The following is a 15348-nucleotide window of genomic DNA, read 5'->3' on the forward strand; positions in this document are numbered from 1 at the left end:
CTTGCATTACCCATACCAAGCAGCTTGTGTTGTCATTGATACTTGATATTTGTGTGTGTTTTCCTCAGATGTTTTCAGTTTTAAGATGGGTACATATTCACTCAAGAATTTGACCTTTTAAGTTGTGTTGACAATCCACACATTGATAACATAATGTTAAAAACATACTTAGCCCCGCCTGACCGCCCATTTAATTATATTATACTGTATATATATCACTTCAGAATAGTATAAACGGATGGTTTTGTGAGCATATAACATGTTCAGCCATGTCAAAGCTAGGCAGCTGTGGTAATGTAATTGGTTCTCACGTGGAATCTAAATCACTAAGAGGAGTATTGATTCATGCATATCCATATTTATCCTTATACAGTATAAGTTTCTTTTTCTAAACTTAGGTTGTGGTTGTTCGATTCTCACAGTCAAACTTATTTTTATTGATCATCAGGTAAGAGCACATTTTAACAGCAAAGGGCTTTTTAAAATTGTGTTTATAGTAATTAATGCCTTTTGTGTTCAGGAAATAGTTATGTCTACATTATGGCACTGAAACATATAATAGCGTTTTATGTTTTGGTAAATGGTTGACAATAGAGGTCGATAATGCTTGTGAAGTTCAGTTGATTGCTGCCTCACTAGATACTGTAGAAATTTAAGGATGCAGCCTGGTAAATGGATAGGTGCCAATGTCATGACAACAATGGTGCAGTAAGCTGATATGCTGCTGGCAGATGATAAGCTACTCCTCACTCATTGTGTTGGAAACTCTACATGCTTAACTCTTTGGTTTCACTACTACTGACAAACTGAGGGCTAGCATCCACACATTGTGCAAGTGTCTTTGACATATAAATGTGGGCTTCTTTAAATACACACATGTATAAAAAGTGACAGGATAGCTTTTTTACAAACGGTAATTCTCTAGTTATACAGTATGTGTAGGGTTGTTTTTCTATTATTGTGTGCAAAGGTAATCTATCAGCTCCTAACCATATGACTTCCCAACTCCCACTGTGATATTTGTGATTCATTTCCTGTAAGTCAGCCCTCTGCTTGGCTGCAGCTCTGTCCTAAGCAGACTTTAGAGCACTCATGGCAGAGCGTGGTGAACTTCTGTGACCCCCTTGTGTGGTCACTGACACAGCCGCACTTGGCAGCTTCTATCCCTCCCTCGGTCATAGACATGCACACAATAGAGCACACACACATACACACACTCTCTCTCTCGCTCTCTCTCTCTCTGCTCCGCACGCAGATGCTCACGCGAATGAGAAGAGAGAAGCTCAGTGGCTTGCAACGCTCACACGCACACAGTTTAGCAGACAGAGATAAACCTCTCTTTCACTCTCCTCTCACACGCCCACAAGTTACACACATACACATGCAAGTACTTGGCAAACCATGGTGGGGTGACAAAGGAGCATGCCGTTTCCTGTGAAACTGTACTATATGCATGCATAGTCACACACAATGAGAACATGCACAGTGACCTTGTTCTAAATAGGAAAAAGTACCTCTAAAATGAGTTTAAACAAGGTGTGCATTGTTAATGTTCTTTGATGAGCTAGATGCACTAGAAATACTACATTTTGAGTTAGTTTCACCTAGTTACCTAGCACACTCTGCAATCTGAGTAAGAGGTACCAGAAAGCTCAAAATATGGCAGTGAAGTTCTACTTTACTACAACATCACTAATATTTTGTTAAGTGAATTATGACATTGTTATTAATGATAATTTTTCAAAGGAGATATTTTGACTTTTATTGACTTTCTTTCCATTGTGATCCCTGTAACCCTATCAAGTATCTTTGAGGAAGAAAATAAACCTATAGTCACCACTGGCACTGCATCATCAGTGTGTGAATGAGTCGTTATGTTCATATTAGGACTTCAATTTTAATGAATGCTAAATGGGCTATGATACAGAGAAAGAAAACAGCATCGAAATAAGAGCAGAGATTGTGAATATTTTAGTGTCTGTTGGCATCATTCATTTACTGTATTCATTAAGGGTGTAACGGTACATGTATTTGTATTGAACCGTTACGGTACGTGGTGTTCGGTTCGGAACGGAGGCGTACCTAACGAGTTTCTGACGTAATGTAACCCTTACTTTTCGAGGCTGTGAGTCGATCGGGTTACAGTTTCTTTGTGTAGATTATATTTACTTCGTCTTCTCTACTATAATGAGGACCAACACGGTAGGACAGTATAACCCAGAAATGTCAACGGCACGACAATGTGGCCGCCGCGAGAACGCAGTGAAACGCGGGCGTTAGAGTCAATCAGCCAATGCACACCAGTTGCAGTGCGGCCGCGTGTTAGACGCGTCCCAGAAGCGGCTCAACACGACACACGCGAAAAGAACGGCAGAGTTTATTATTTGACGCGAGACGCGGCCCTCCTGCGTCAATACTACTACCGGTAGCTAGGATTGGGCCGGAGGTCACTCGTGTAAAAATACGGTGGATCCGGTCGATTTTCAAACTAATATGCAATCGTAACTTACTTTTTGAGTCCGTCAGATCTCTTGAGTGGTAGATCGGGGCACAGTTGACTTGTCTTTTTTGATTTACTGCTGTCTTCTCTGCTATAATAATAACCAACACGGCCCCGTGTTCAATAGAAAACCCTCTTACCACAACAAAACAAGTAGGAACTAATATTCACATAGGAACTAAAGTTATACAACATAAAATATACAATATACTACATCACATTTGTAAAATATAAACAAATAATAAAATTAATAATAGCCCATTTAAATGAAATGAGCTAAAACACCTGTAATTAAAAAGAATAATACACAGATCGTGCTTACACAATTAAATTTATGAATTTCTGTGTGGCGCTTGAACTTGAGAAAATCCACCAATAAAGCTTTTGAATACCGTTCATAAGAAAAAAAAAAAGATTCAATGAGGCATTTCATTTGTAAAATACATGTTAAAATCTTTGTCATTGGGATTGCTTTTCTCTTTAGCACAGGATTTCTTTTTTCTTCTTTCTTTCGGAAATGAAAGCTGACCAATACTTGGGGTCTGAAAGGCAAATTGTTGCTGGATTATCTTTAAATAAATTATAATTTTTGAGCAAAATTCTAGCTTTGTATAGGCCAGTGCTTCTCAATTATTTTCTGTTACGCCCCCCCAAGGAAGACGTAAATGTTTCGCGCCCCCCAAACTCTCTGCCGCCACTGTAAATATTATCATTTGTCTATAAAATTACTATTATAAATACTCATCTGCCTAACATTGAGTCCTTTGTTTCTAATAAAGAAAAAAGTAACATAGATCAACTTATAATAAAGTATAACTTTATTAACATTGTTTTGTTTGTAACAGAGAAGACTTGACACGCATCAATTTGCCTGAATTTCAAAAAAAGTCACATCCAAACTGTAAAAAATACACTCAAGGTACATTTTTGACCATTTGATACAGAAAAATAAAATGTAATAAAATCAGTAAATAACAACAAATTAAAATTGATAAGAAACATTCACTCATGAGGACAATATGCCAAAAAAATGGACTCAAAAAAACAAAACTGAATAAAAGAAAAAAAGAGTGTCCTTGGACAGAAGGACAGTTTTTATTTTTGCTGCTCACAGTATTTACCTCCTTTGCAATAGTGTGGAGTTATTTTGCAATGAGCATGCTAACAATGTCAATGCTCACTGGTTTACTGATATAACACTGACAAAGCAGGACGATTGTTGGCAATATTCGGCACGTTTTCACTGAAAAACAATCAAGCGGCTTATCAATGAGATTGGGGTCTAATGTCTTTAAGTGGCGTCTTAATTGATTTGGCTTCTAGCTGTCTGCTATAATTATTTTTAGACACAGTAAACAGTGGTCTTTCGTCATCACCCACTGTATTAAAACTCAAAGCTAAAACGCAGACGGCACGAAAAAAGCGCATTCTCGGCGGCCGAGGTAGAACTGTAGGTGAGGGCGGTTGTCGTGACGATCCCAAGCTGAAAATTGCACTTCTCGGGCGGCGACCTGAGAGCCGGCGAAGACAGTGGGTCGCTGCGTGAGTGAGTCCGGTCGGAAAACGGCTTTCGATAGCGGCGGCGGCACACTGCTCTTCATATCTGTTTTCTGTGTGTGCTGAGTGCTCTTCCTTAGTTCAAAAATACTGCGCGCACTCTGAAAATGAGAGCGCCACTGCCACCCACTGAGTGGATGTGCAAGTACACTTTATTCAAGTACGGCAAAAAAAAAAAAAAAGCATGTTCCCCGAGGTCACATGCGCCCTCCCTGGCATCGCTCTGCGCCCCCCCAGGGGGGCGCGCCCCACTATTTGAGAAGTACTGGTATAGGCTAATGTTTCTATTGTTGAAAGTGCAAAGGTGTGTAATGAAAAACTAGCACATTTAGGTTTTGCATTTTGTTTTCTTACTGTACCGAAAATGAACCGAACCGTGACGTCAAAACCGAGGTACGTACCGAACCGAGATTTTTGTGTACCGTTACACCCCTAGTATTCATGCATTTCTGCAATGTACTGCAATGTACTTGTGTGTATATATAACACTTTTCCTTTGGAAGTCGTCTTACCTTTTCAGGAAAAGAATGCCCTTCGTGTTTCACCATTTTTTTTTTTTTCAATCGTACAGTTCTCACTTTAACTATGATGCTTTGCTTTGCTTTGGTTTGCTTGTCAAATGAATTTTAAATCATGTCACGTGTTAGCAATAAGTTGATTTTTGGAAATGAAGGTGAATAAAAAGTACTTTTTATTCAAACATATTTGAGCAAAATGTTTGAATCTTTTGTCATATATCAAGTTTTATAGTAAACTTTAACACACAGCAAAATACACTGGACTTTGTTGTGGAACTGTGGTTTTCTAAACACCGTTTAACAAGCAGAAATAAAGGTGCATTCAGCAAATATATATAATATGTATAATTCTGTTTAAGAAAAAGAAGAAATGTGTCAAATAGAAAAAGAGTTATTAACTCAAATATTATAAAATAATATATTTTAGAGCTGTCATTTTACCGTAATATTTTCTCTGGAGGTAGAGTACCAGCCAATGTCTGTGACATTGTGTCATCCTTTATGTGCAGTTAAACTATAATCAGCCGCTAATGAAACCTACAGTAGTTGTAGCACTGTAAATACTGCATGACATGTCATACTTTTTGGCTGCTTTGTTAGGCATTTTGTACAAGATTGTAGTAATTCATCACATGAGCCCCAATGGCAAAACGTTTGAAGTATTGTGTGACTTATCTTTAGGGACCACTTTACTGGTTTGCGTGCAAGCGTGAAGATTTATGCCATAGTTGTTGAGTTCAGTTGCAGCTCTATGCAAAGTGCTCTACAAACAGGATATGCACCTGGTGATGTCAAACCAAATTTGACTGTCAGTGTCTTCCGCCGTCATACGGCCGGGCAGGTTCATCTGACTCCCGTGACAGATATTGCACATGCCACAAATATTGGAGCAATTCCATTTCCATGCACGTTTTTTTCATTCACAATCATCACCCACTGAAGCTTGATGCCTTGCATGTTTAAATAAAGAAAATCCAGTGGGGTGGGGGCGTTGCTCATGCAGGAAATAAATAAATATCCTCACTCCAAAAAGCAAGTTGGATTTATGGTAGATTGGGTTTCACCTGAGCGTTAAATTGTACAAGCACATGACCTCTCGTTAAACATGTCAAATACCACTCCCAAGTCCAACAACTTAGCAAGTTTGTCTTGTTTAGGCAGTCACCTACAGATACTAAAGTTGTGATTTTGACACAGTGAGGGTTGGGCTCAGCGGTATGATCTTAAAATAAAATCTTGGCCAACTGCACACAATATATAATTTCCAATTTCAATTGATTATAATAATTTTCATTTATAGAAAAATCACAAGACTGAATTAGTCCCAACATTTTTTGTGCACTGTCTGGGGAGGCTCCTTGTAATAGCAAACAAGCTGTTACAACCCCAAGCATCAATCAGCCATCAAGCTGTATGGTTCAGCTGGTCCATATGTTTGTCACTTCCACAACCCCCCCCCCCCCCCCCCCGCCCCAAACTTAATTTTAATGGAGTAAAGAATATTTTGTTGCTAGATTTTCATTATCTCACCTGTACCTGGTTGACCTCTATACAGTTGTTCAGGCACACTTGACAGTTTCACTATAAGTTTGTAGGCATTTGGCCCCTGCAAAACAGGGCTGGCCTCGCCGATGGTGCATACAGCGTATCACTCTGGCGGAAACAAAAGGGATGAGAAAACTACAGACGGCCATTGGAGCAAAATGTGCTGAAAAAAGACCGAGGAAAAATCTTAAATGACTTATTTTTTATATTGTCTGCAATAAATAAAAATCTCAAATTAACTCTTAAAATGTATATATCATCCAGACCTATCAGGAAGCACATTTCTCAGTTCAGGTCTGCGATTGGCCTTCAGTCCTTTCTGCTTTTTTCCGGCCATACAGAAAACCATGTGAAATGTTCTCCTTCGTGGTGTCTTGTTCTCAATAGGAATACACTTTTTTTTTTTTTTTTTAAATAGTTGAGGTGTCATAAAAGGCACGCAATTTTGTGACAATACTGACTGTGCTTTTGTAAATTCACCCTCCTCCTTTTTTATTATTATTATTTTTATTTATTTATTTATTTATTTTTTACAGCTTTAAGCAGAGCGCATCAAATTCGTTTTCCATCACTATAATGCTGTTGTAGCGAGTACTGGCATTGATGCTGTGCTTATTTGGCTTTTAGACTTCAAGAGTTAATCCTGAGAGCTGATCACAGTTCTGGTGCATTCAGCGTTTGGTTTTGCCACCGGGGCCCGAGTCCTTCTGATGGTGGCTCAAGCTTTTTGCTGCGCTAGCTGGGCACCACATCTCTATGATGATCTTCTATTAAGGCTCAGTCCAGCCAGGCTTTTTCATGAGAGCACACACACGCACACACACACACACACACACACACACACACACACACACACACACACACACACTGGGTGATCTCGGTGGTTACCTCAGTCGTATGATAAGATCGATAGCCAGCTCAAGAGCAGGAGATGATTTAACATGCTTGACCGTCGTTATAGCAGCACTAACACGTTTTGTCATTGGCCATGTGGCGCTCTTTGTGATTCTGCTTTTTTATTATGTGCTGCAAAGCCCAGCGTAAGTGTGAGTTCTGTGTTAGACTGTTCCCATGTGTAAAGTATGTACAGCACAGATTAATCCCAGCCATATGATAAACAGGAATGAAGGGTTTGCCTAATCCGCCTTAGCCGTGAAGTCAGCATTGTGTGGGAATGTTGCTGTCATCACTTCTAGTTAGACAAGTTGAACTGTCATAATCGCCAGCTGACCAGTCATTGGTTAACAGCACTATACTGCTGAACACGTGTTTTTATATGTGAGAAGGTGTCTGTACTTTCTGTTATTCTTCCCATGATTAGAACACAGCATGTGACGTTAGATTTAGAAAACAGAATGTCTCAAGCCCATTTCCTGTAATATGTGTGTGTGTGTGTGTGTGTGTGTGTGTGTGTGTGTGTGTGTGTGTGTGTGTGTGTGTGTGTGTGTGTAATAAGGTTGTATTTTCGGACCTGAAAGACAGCGAACTAATTTTGCATCACCCCATGACAAAGCACGCTTGTGTGGGTGGGGTTGGGTTTGGGTGTGTGGGGCTGTGTGTGTGTCTGTGTCTCAGTGTGTGTTTGTGGTCGTATGAGAGCATGAGATTGGACTCTTTTGTTAGCCAGGTGATAAAAGGCTTGCTTGTCATTAACTGACATTAAGAGTCACAGAGGACTAAGGGCAAAGTGACCTGACACCACACTGTGTGCGTGTGTATGTGTGCACACGTCACCACTCTTAAGTCAGATTGATCTCCCAGATCATTTTGTGTCAAGATGTTTGAATACAATTTAAGACTATATTGCGTTTTGCATTTACGCTGTTGTGATTGCATGCAAACATAATTGTGTGTGCGCGTGCACACACGTGTGTCTATTTAGCATGATCCTATGAATCAGCAGGGTGAGGTCATTGTTGCCCTTCCTCTTTTTTTAGTCAAAGATGGGAATGGTTTGCAAAATTTTATATATATCAATTAGAGGTGGAAATCTTTAGGCACTTAACGATTTGATTACAATTAAGATTCAGACGCTACAATTCGATTATAAATCGATTATTGATGACCCCCCCCCCCCCCCCAAGCTATTAGCTGCTTTTAATGTTTCGAAACATTAGTTACAAAAATTGTGCAAAAAGCCTCTCAGGCTTAAATAAACAACTATTTCAGTATCAAGTTAACAGTTCCAAACTGTGCATAAAATACTCAAGTCCCCATTCTGTATCAGTGGCTTTAAACTACATTCAATTAATTATTATAATGTTGTTAAAATTGCTACCGTTATTCCATAATTTCCCTTCTGTCTACTTTCGACACGTGAAAGTTTAAAAACTGTTTTAAAGATAGATTCAAGTCGAAATTTTGCCAATTCAGGAGTACCTTAGATAAAAAGTTAATTTGGTTCGCTTGGAAGGTTCGCCTACCAGGGAAGTCTACTACTTTAAGATGGTGGCTGTTTACTAACACCGCCGAGTCTGTCATTTCGCATCTAGTTCTTTATACATGTGATATCTACCGTAGCATTATGTGAATCAGAAATTTCGCACACCTCTAATATCAATTGAGTTGGAAGGTGCACAGATTCTAAGAAAAAAGGTAAAAATGATTCAAGAGATTAAGTTTTCAAATTTGACATTTCCTCATTGAATGTTCCAAAACTCAGTTTTATTGATTCAGAGTTCCCTTTTCAAAAAATAAACATTGCAACGTGTTAAAAAATAGCAACGTATAATTCACCAGGACATCAGAAATTTAGTATAATAAAGATAAAGATTTCTTTTGGTAATTCTGTACTCAGTTTAATAATACTACTACTAATAATAATTAAATTTATTAGCTAAAATTAAGCACGTAATGCTAAGATATATATTTTTAATAATTCTAGCATAAACTTTCCATCTTAAGAACCTCACATGAGATTTCATTTTTTTTTTTTATTAAAACATTTTTTTCATGTACATCTCTAATGAGAAGACAACATTGATTGACCTCTCTTTTACACTACATCTTTCATGCCTCATTTGCTTGTTATCTTTAAAGGAAGGCTTGACGTGCATGTCTGTTTTTTTCTTTATCAACATCTACAAGTAGTGTTTCCCCTCTTTTCTGTCAGCCTCTGAATCTTAATTATCAGTAAATTACGTTATCCATCTGCATCCTGGATGTTTCACATTTTGTTCCTCGGGCAGGTTTTAGATTCGCAAAGCCTGAGAACTGAGGGTGGGGACACCCTGAACCATAACCTTAATGTTCTGGTGTAGAGCAGAACAGGAACATGCTCTCGCAGGAACAATCCGACACAGGCAGTAGAAGTGTCTGCATTTCTTACCCTTTTCCAAATTTGTTTTTGTAACTCAGAATCCCTAAAGAAAAACCTGCAATACAAGACCTGCCAAGGCCAAGCAAGAACAAGATGCAACTGCACTCTAATAGTGCTTCTAACAAATTGATTACTGAAGCATATTGTCTCTTTCGGATGATAACAATGTATGACAGCCTAACATAATATGCTCTCTCTTCAATTGACTTATTCAACTAAAACATACTGTAGTGTAGTGTGTTGTCTACTGGCCCTTCCACAAACATGACGTTTGCGCGTTTTTATACACCTTTGCCAATAGAAATAGTACTCCTTTAAACACTTTGTTAAAACATAGTTAGATCTGTATATCAGCTATGTGATGTAGAGCTGAAACGAGTACTCGAGCAACTCGAGTAACTCGAGTTTAAAAACTGATCCGAGTAATTTTATTCACCTCGAGTAATCGTTTATTTTGACAGCTCTAAGCATCACGTTTTGCTAGGACTACTTTTAATGCGGGACAGCGCGCTGTCACGTGCGGAGAGGAAGAGGAAGAAAAAAAAAAAAAATTTACCGCAGCCGACAGCCGCCACAAACGACGCCGACGTTGCTAAATACTAGCCCGCACAATGCTACATTGGTAACAGGCAGCGTCTGGTGCGTCTCATAGAGATCACATGTATGTTGAACTAGATGCAAAATGACAGACTCGGCCGCGTCTGGGCAGCGTTTGTAAACAGCCGCCATCTTAAAGCAGTACAGCGCTAAGCGCTAATAAAGAGCGCTAAGCGCTAATAAATAAGATTAACGTTACTGTCGCTACTAGCTCACGGAACGTTAGCCCTGCGGAGGGCTAGGTTTCAATTAATTAAGACCACTGTCGATGCGTGGCTAACGTGTCTTACATACAGGCTTTAACATAACATAGCATTGTGGAGTGATGAGGGTGTAAAATAAAAACTTAATCATGCTAACTATTAATTTTAGCTCAGTCGTCATTGCTGGATAAAACACCAAGTAGCACTGGTCCCTAATGTGCTCCAATACAGCCTGTATCATACATTTATTTTGAACACAGCAAAAACTCAAAATCCTATCAGGACTTACAGTTTAGAGTAGACTAACTTAAAACTTAACTAGAACTTAAAAATGGCTTGACACAAAGAGAAATTCAATTGAAACACGTGGGAAAAAAATCCTAACTTTTAAGTGATGTGTGTTATCAAGCGTAATGGCATTTTTAGGTAAGATATATATATATATATATATATATATATATATATATATATATTAATAAGATCTAAAAGTTTTTTGAGTGAAAGCAGTGAATTAGTCTTTTTTTTTTTAAATTCTAGTTACATCTGAGATGCAATTGTTGGCTGTTTTCAACAATATACATCGAAAATAAAGACATTGATTGACTGAAAATGGTTCAAGATTACATGAAATGTCTTGTTTTCTCATGTATATGTATAATTGCTCTTCACCTAAAAATATATTTGTTTTATCCGATTACTCGATTAATCGATAGAATTTTCAGTCGATTACTCGATTACTAAAATATTCGATAGCTGCAGCCCTAATGTGATGTGTGAAAACTAGGGCTGTCAAACAATTAAAATTTTTAATCGAGTTAATCACAGCTTGAAAATTAATTAATCGTAATTAATCGCAATTCGAACCATCTTTAAAATATGCCATATTTTTCTGTAAATTATTGTTGGAATGGAAAGATAACACACAAGACGGATGTATACATTCAACATACTGTACATAAGTACTGTATTTGTTTATTATAAGAATAAATCAACAAGATGGCATTAACATTATTAACATTCTGTTAAAGCGATCCATGGATAGACTTGTAGTTCTTAAAAGATACATTTTAGTACAAGTTATAGAAATTTTATATTAAAACCCTCTTAATGTTTTCGTTTTAATACAATTTGTAAAATTTTCAATCAAAAAATAAACTAGTAGCTCGCGATTGTTGATGTCAATAATTACACAATGCTTATGGTGCTGAAACCCATAAAATCAGTCGCACCCAAGCGCCAGCAGAGGGCGACAAAACACCAAAAAACACAAGTAACAAGTGGACATGACACTGTGCTGTCATTTTAATCTGTTTGAGCAGGGCATGTGCATTAAATGCGCCAAATATTTTAACGTGATTAATTTAAAAAGTTAATTACCGCCCATTTACGTGATAATTTTGACACCCCTAGTCAAAACTTAAAGTGCAATCCTGACATTAACTACACCCATCCATTCAAGTTTAAATGAACTTAAGTGGATAGTGGATTTGCAAGGACACATTTTGGCTTTCTTCATTCAGAACATGCATTCATAAAACATCTTTGTTGTTTAACTGCACAAATTGAATAAGCATTTACATTATTTTAAATACTGTGATTGGCTGGCAACCAGTTCAGGGTGTACCCCACCTCCTGCCCATAGTCAGCTGGGACAGGCTCAAACACCTCCGCAGCCCTCCTGTGGATAAGCGTGTATAGATGAATAAATGATTTTAAAAGCACATTGCACACATAGACTAGTGTAATCTAAATGTGACCGTGTCATCATTTATCAAGAATAGTGTAAATTTGTTTTTGTGAAACTGTACGCAGTGTGTTATCAACAAATGACTTCTAGGAAGGCACAGCAACATTTTAAGTTCTAACCATCAAAATCCACATCAAAATGTTCCAGGTTGTCAATGTTCAACCTCTTCACAATTTTTGTGGACGGATAAACTTCCACCAGCAAACAAAAAGTCTGAACATAACCAATTTGGCAAAGGTTTTAAGTGTGAACTTTTCAAGATTCAGCACCTATAACGTGAACAAAATGACATCAGCCTTTGTGTATGTGGGTGAGTGTGGGTTTTTGTGTGTATTTCTTTCTGGACGAAGCATTCGTCAAACGATCTTATCAACAGTTTTATCCAGCAGGCATGGCTGAAAGAGGCTTGCATGTGTGTACATGAATCTGTCTTAAGAATGTATGCGAGTGAGCATTCCATTTTTTTTTTTTTTTTTTTTGCTTGTCTGTGACGTTCACAGTAGCATGACTGATGCTGGTATGCAGGTTCGTTCAGGGGGTAGTCGTGAGAAAATTTGAAGACATGTGTGTGCGTGAAAGGACAGGCAAAGTAGGTACTAAGAGTCTTTTTACGATGCTGTGAGTTTTGTTAACTTTTTTATGTGGGGTAAAGGTTTGTTCTTTTTTGATCAACAATCTTGCCTCGCCCTTTGCCTTACAACTGTGAACGTTCAGCTGCTTGGTACAAAGCAGGTTTGGCAGTTTTTTTCTACATTGCCTGCCTCCACACCTTTAGCACACCTCATTCACGTCAGCAGATGTTTGATTTTCTTTATTTAAACATGCAAGGCATCAAGCTTTAGTGGGTAAATGGTCGCAATAGTGGGTGCCAAAACGGGTCTCTTTCCAAACTTTTGATTAGCCTCCATTTCCAAAGCACCCCGTTTGAGTGCACTTAATTTAACTGGCGGAATTTTATTTTGAGAACATTACAAACCAGTCAGGAGCAAAGGAGGGCAGAACACAGTGAAAAGTCTGTGAAAATCACAGAGTGTCCTGTCTGCTGTCCAAATATTTGCCTGTTAGGGCCACACAGTGGGAGACACAAAGGAGATCAGGGACATGAAGAAAGCACCTTTAAATTCTGTGAAGGGCACTTTGCATACTCATAATAAAATCTGTGTGTTGTAGTTGTGCAACAGACTATACTGTACATCTCAAATCAGCCGGTTTTCTTATAAATGCAAAAGAGGGACTACGCAGCTGCATCTGCAGGGCTTTAGTAGAGAAAACCTAAAGGAAAAAAGAATTCAATCAAAACACAGAAATAATTAAGAATATACTTTTATCTGAATCAAAACATGTGCTGTGCATTTTCTCAGATCTATCCTCTTTCATCCAGCTAGATCTTCTCTCTTCCTCTCAGTCAACATTTTGAAATTACAGTTCACTTTCAATGTCATCATCAAATAATTCCTTTAATAGTGCGAGACGTTTTGCATGAATGTTACAATACATTCTCTGGTTTTGACTCTGCCTGTGTTTAATGTATTAATTCCAGTTTCACTTCCTCTTACGTTCAGTCACACGATGACTAAGCGGAAAATGTGAATACATACAGTTGATTGCAAGCATGACTTGCCTCCTTATTTGCATTGTATTTGGAAATAATCGGGCCACAACTCTCATACATCATATATACTGTACATGTTCACTTTAGTAAATTTTGAATGACCATAAATTCTGTTTAAAAAAAAAAAATACTCAAGAAACTAGAATAAGAATTGACTTTTGATTTTTCCTTGTCAGGGATTGCCACAGCAAGTTACTCCTATAATTTTTTTTGCCAGTTTTTTTGTGCACATGCCATTCTTCACGCATCCCACACATTTTTTCCCCAAGCTTAAAATGTGCAGTGGCTGTTAATTGATGTCTTGACGGGGAATCAAGTCTCCACCGTCTGCATGAACAGTAAAGGCATGTACCACTACAATACGCAATTTCACCCTGGCAAAAAAACTTTCTGCTTGTCCTCCTTGAATGGAAAATTGTTGGAATACAAATATTTAGCGCATCTAATGTATGAATGATCTCTGCTGGGTGAGGGTTAAAGTACAGGGAATTTGCAGGCTTCCAACCTAGCATCCGAGGTGAAATGGGAGACCACGGTCTGAAGCTTAACCCCAGAGACGCACTGCACAAGGGCCTTTTGTATTGAAAGCAATGGATTTAGTCTTGTAGGTGTCACAACACATCCAATATTGTTATTGACTTGGCTATAGCAACATCCTGGATAGAAGACCTTTTTCTCAGAAGGACATGCAAATAATTTCATCCAGTTTTTGTTATACCTCGATGTGATGGCAATTTAATAGAAATTAAAAACCACTTCAAAATAGGCCCCCTCTACACAGTTGTGAATTATAGATTCAGAAGCTGTATGTGCCACTTTTTTTGATACTTGCAAAAAGTGAGTTTTTCCATTTTAGTTTATAAAGATTGCTGTGCACATTATTTGCACTTTCTCAATTCACCCACAATTGAAGGGGATTGTTTGACATGGTTCAAGAGTCTTTGCTATTATCACATGTTATGATAGACACTCATCACTTTAAATTACTTTCACAGGAAACAAAGTCAAAGGCTCTGTAACTTTAGTGTTGGTGTTTTGTTGGCTTAACCTGTGTCAGTATTTGGTAATGTTGATATGCTTCAGTGTGTGTGTGTGTGTGTGTGTGCGTGTGTGTGTGTGTGTGTGTGTGTGCGTGTGTATGTCTGTGGGTTTCACCACTGTCTGGCAGCATAGCGTGCCAATATATGATGCCCAGATTCATGCAAGTGTTATGTCTGACCCAGAAACACTTTGCCAGAGGCCATATGGAGACCAATGTAGATGGTCTGTCACCTCCCCCACAAAGCATGCATACATACACAATATAAGGTGATGACATCTACTTTTTGAGACAGCACAAGCTTAAGTAAAGTTTTACACAAGCTACAGCATTTTCCCCTCTTGCCAATATGTGCCAACACTGCTGCCCTCACGACCCGACCTGGGATAAGCAGGAGAAGATGGATGGATGGATGCATGGATGGGAAAAAAAATAATAACCACGACATAGGGGAAAGGGTGACCAAACTGTTAGGTCACCATCATTTTGGTACATGTTTCTGTATTCCTTTTCTGGATTAAACTGCAATTTCACCATAGGCCTTTTGATCCTTTAACACATACAACTTCATTCCTAGTTGCGTAGATTGATGTTTTCATTACGGCATTCATGGTTTTACTGCTTGTCTTCGCTCACGTGATTTCGTAAGTTATGTTTGTCCAGACTCACTTGCTGAGTAATTAGCGGTCTGGTCATGTTGCTCCAGGACAC

At 38.4% G+C, this 15348-nt stretch overlaps 1 protein-coding gene across 2 annotated transcripts in view; it reads left to right on the plus strand.

The window, feature by feature from the left end:
- Positions 1–15348, plus strand: part of tiparp (TCDD-inducible poly(ADP-ribose) polymerase) — a 31209-nt gene that overhangs the window by 2193 nt on the left and 13668 nt on the right. The window lies entirely within an intron of this gene.

This window comes from Corythoichthys intestinalis, chromosome 6 (assembly GCF_030265065.1).
Source record: "Corythoichthys intestinalis isolate RoL2023-P3 chromosome 6, ASM3026506v1, whole genome shotgun sequence".
Classification (NCBI taxonomy): domain Eukaryota; kingdom Metazoa; phylum Chordata; class Actinopteri; order Syngnathiformes; family Syngnathidae; genus Corythoichthys; species Corythoichthys intestinalis.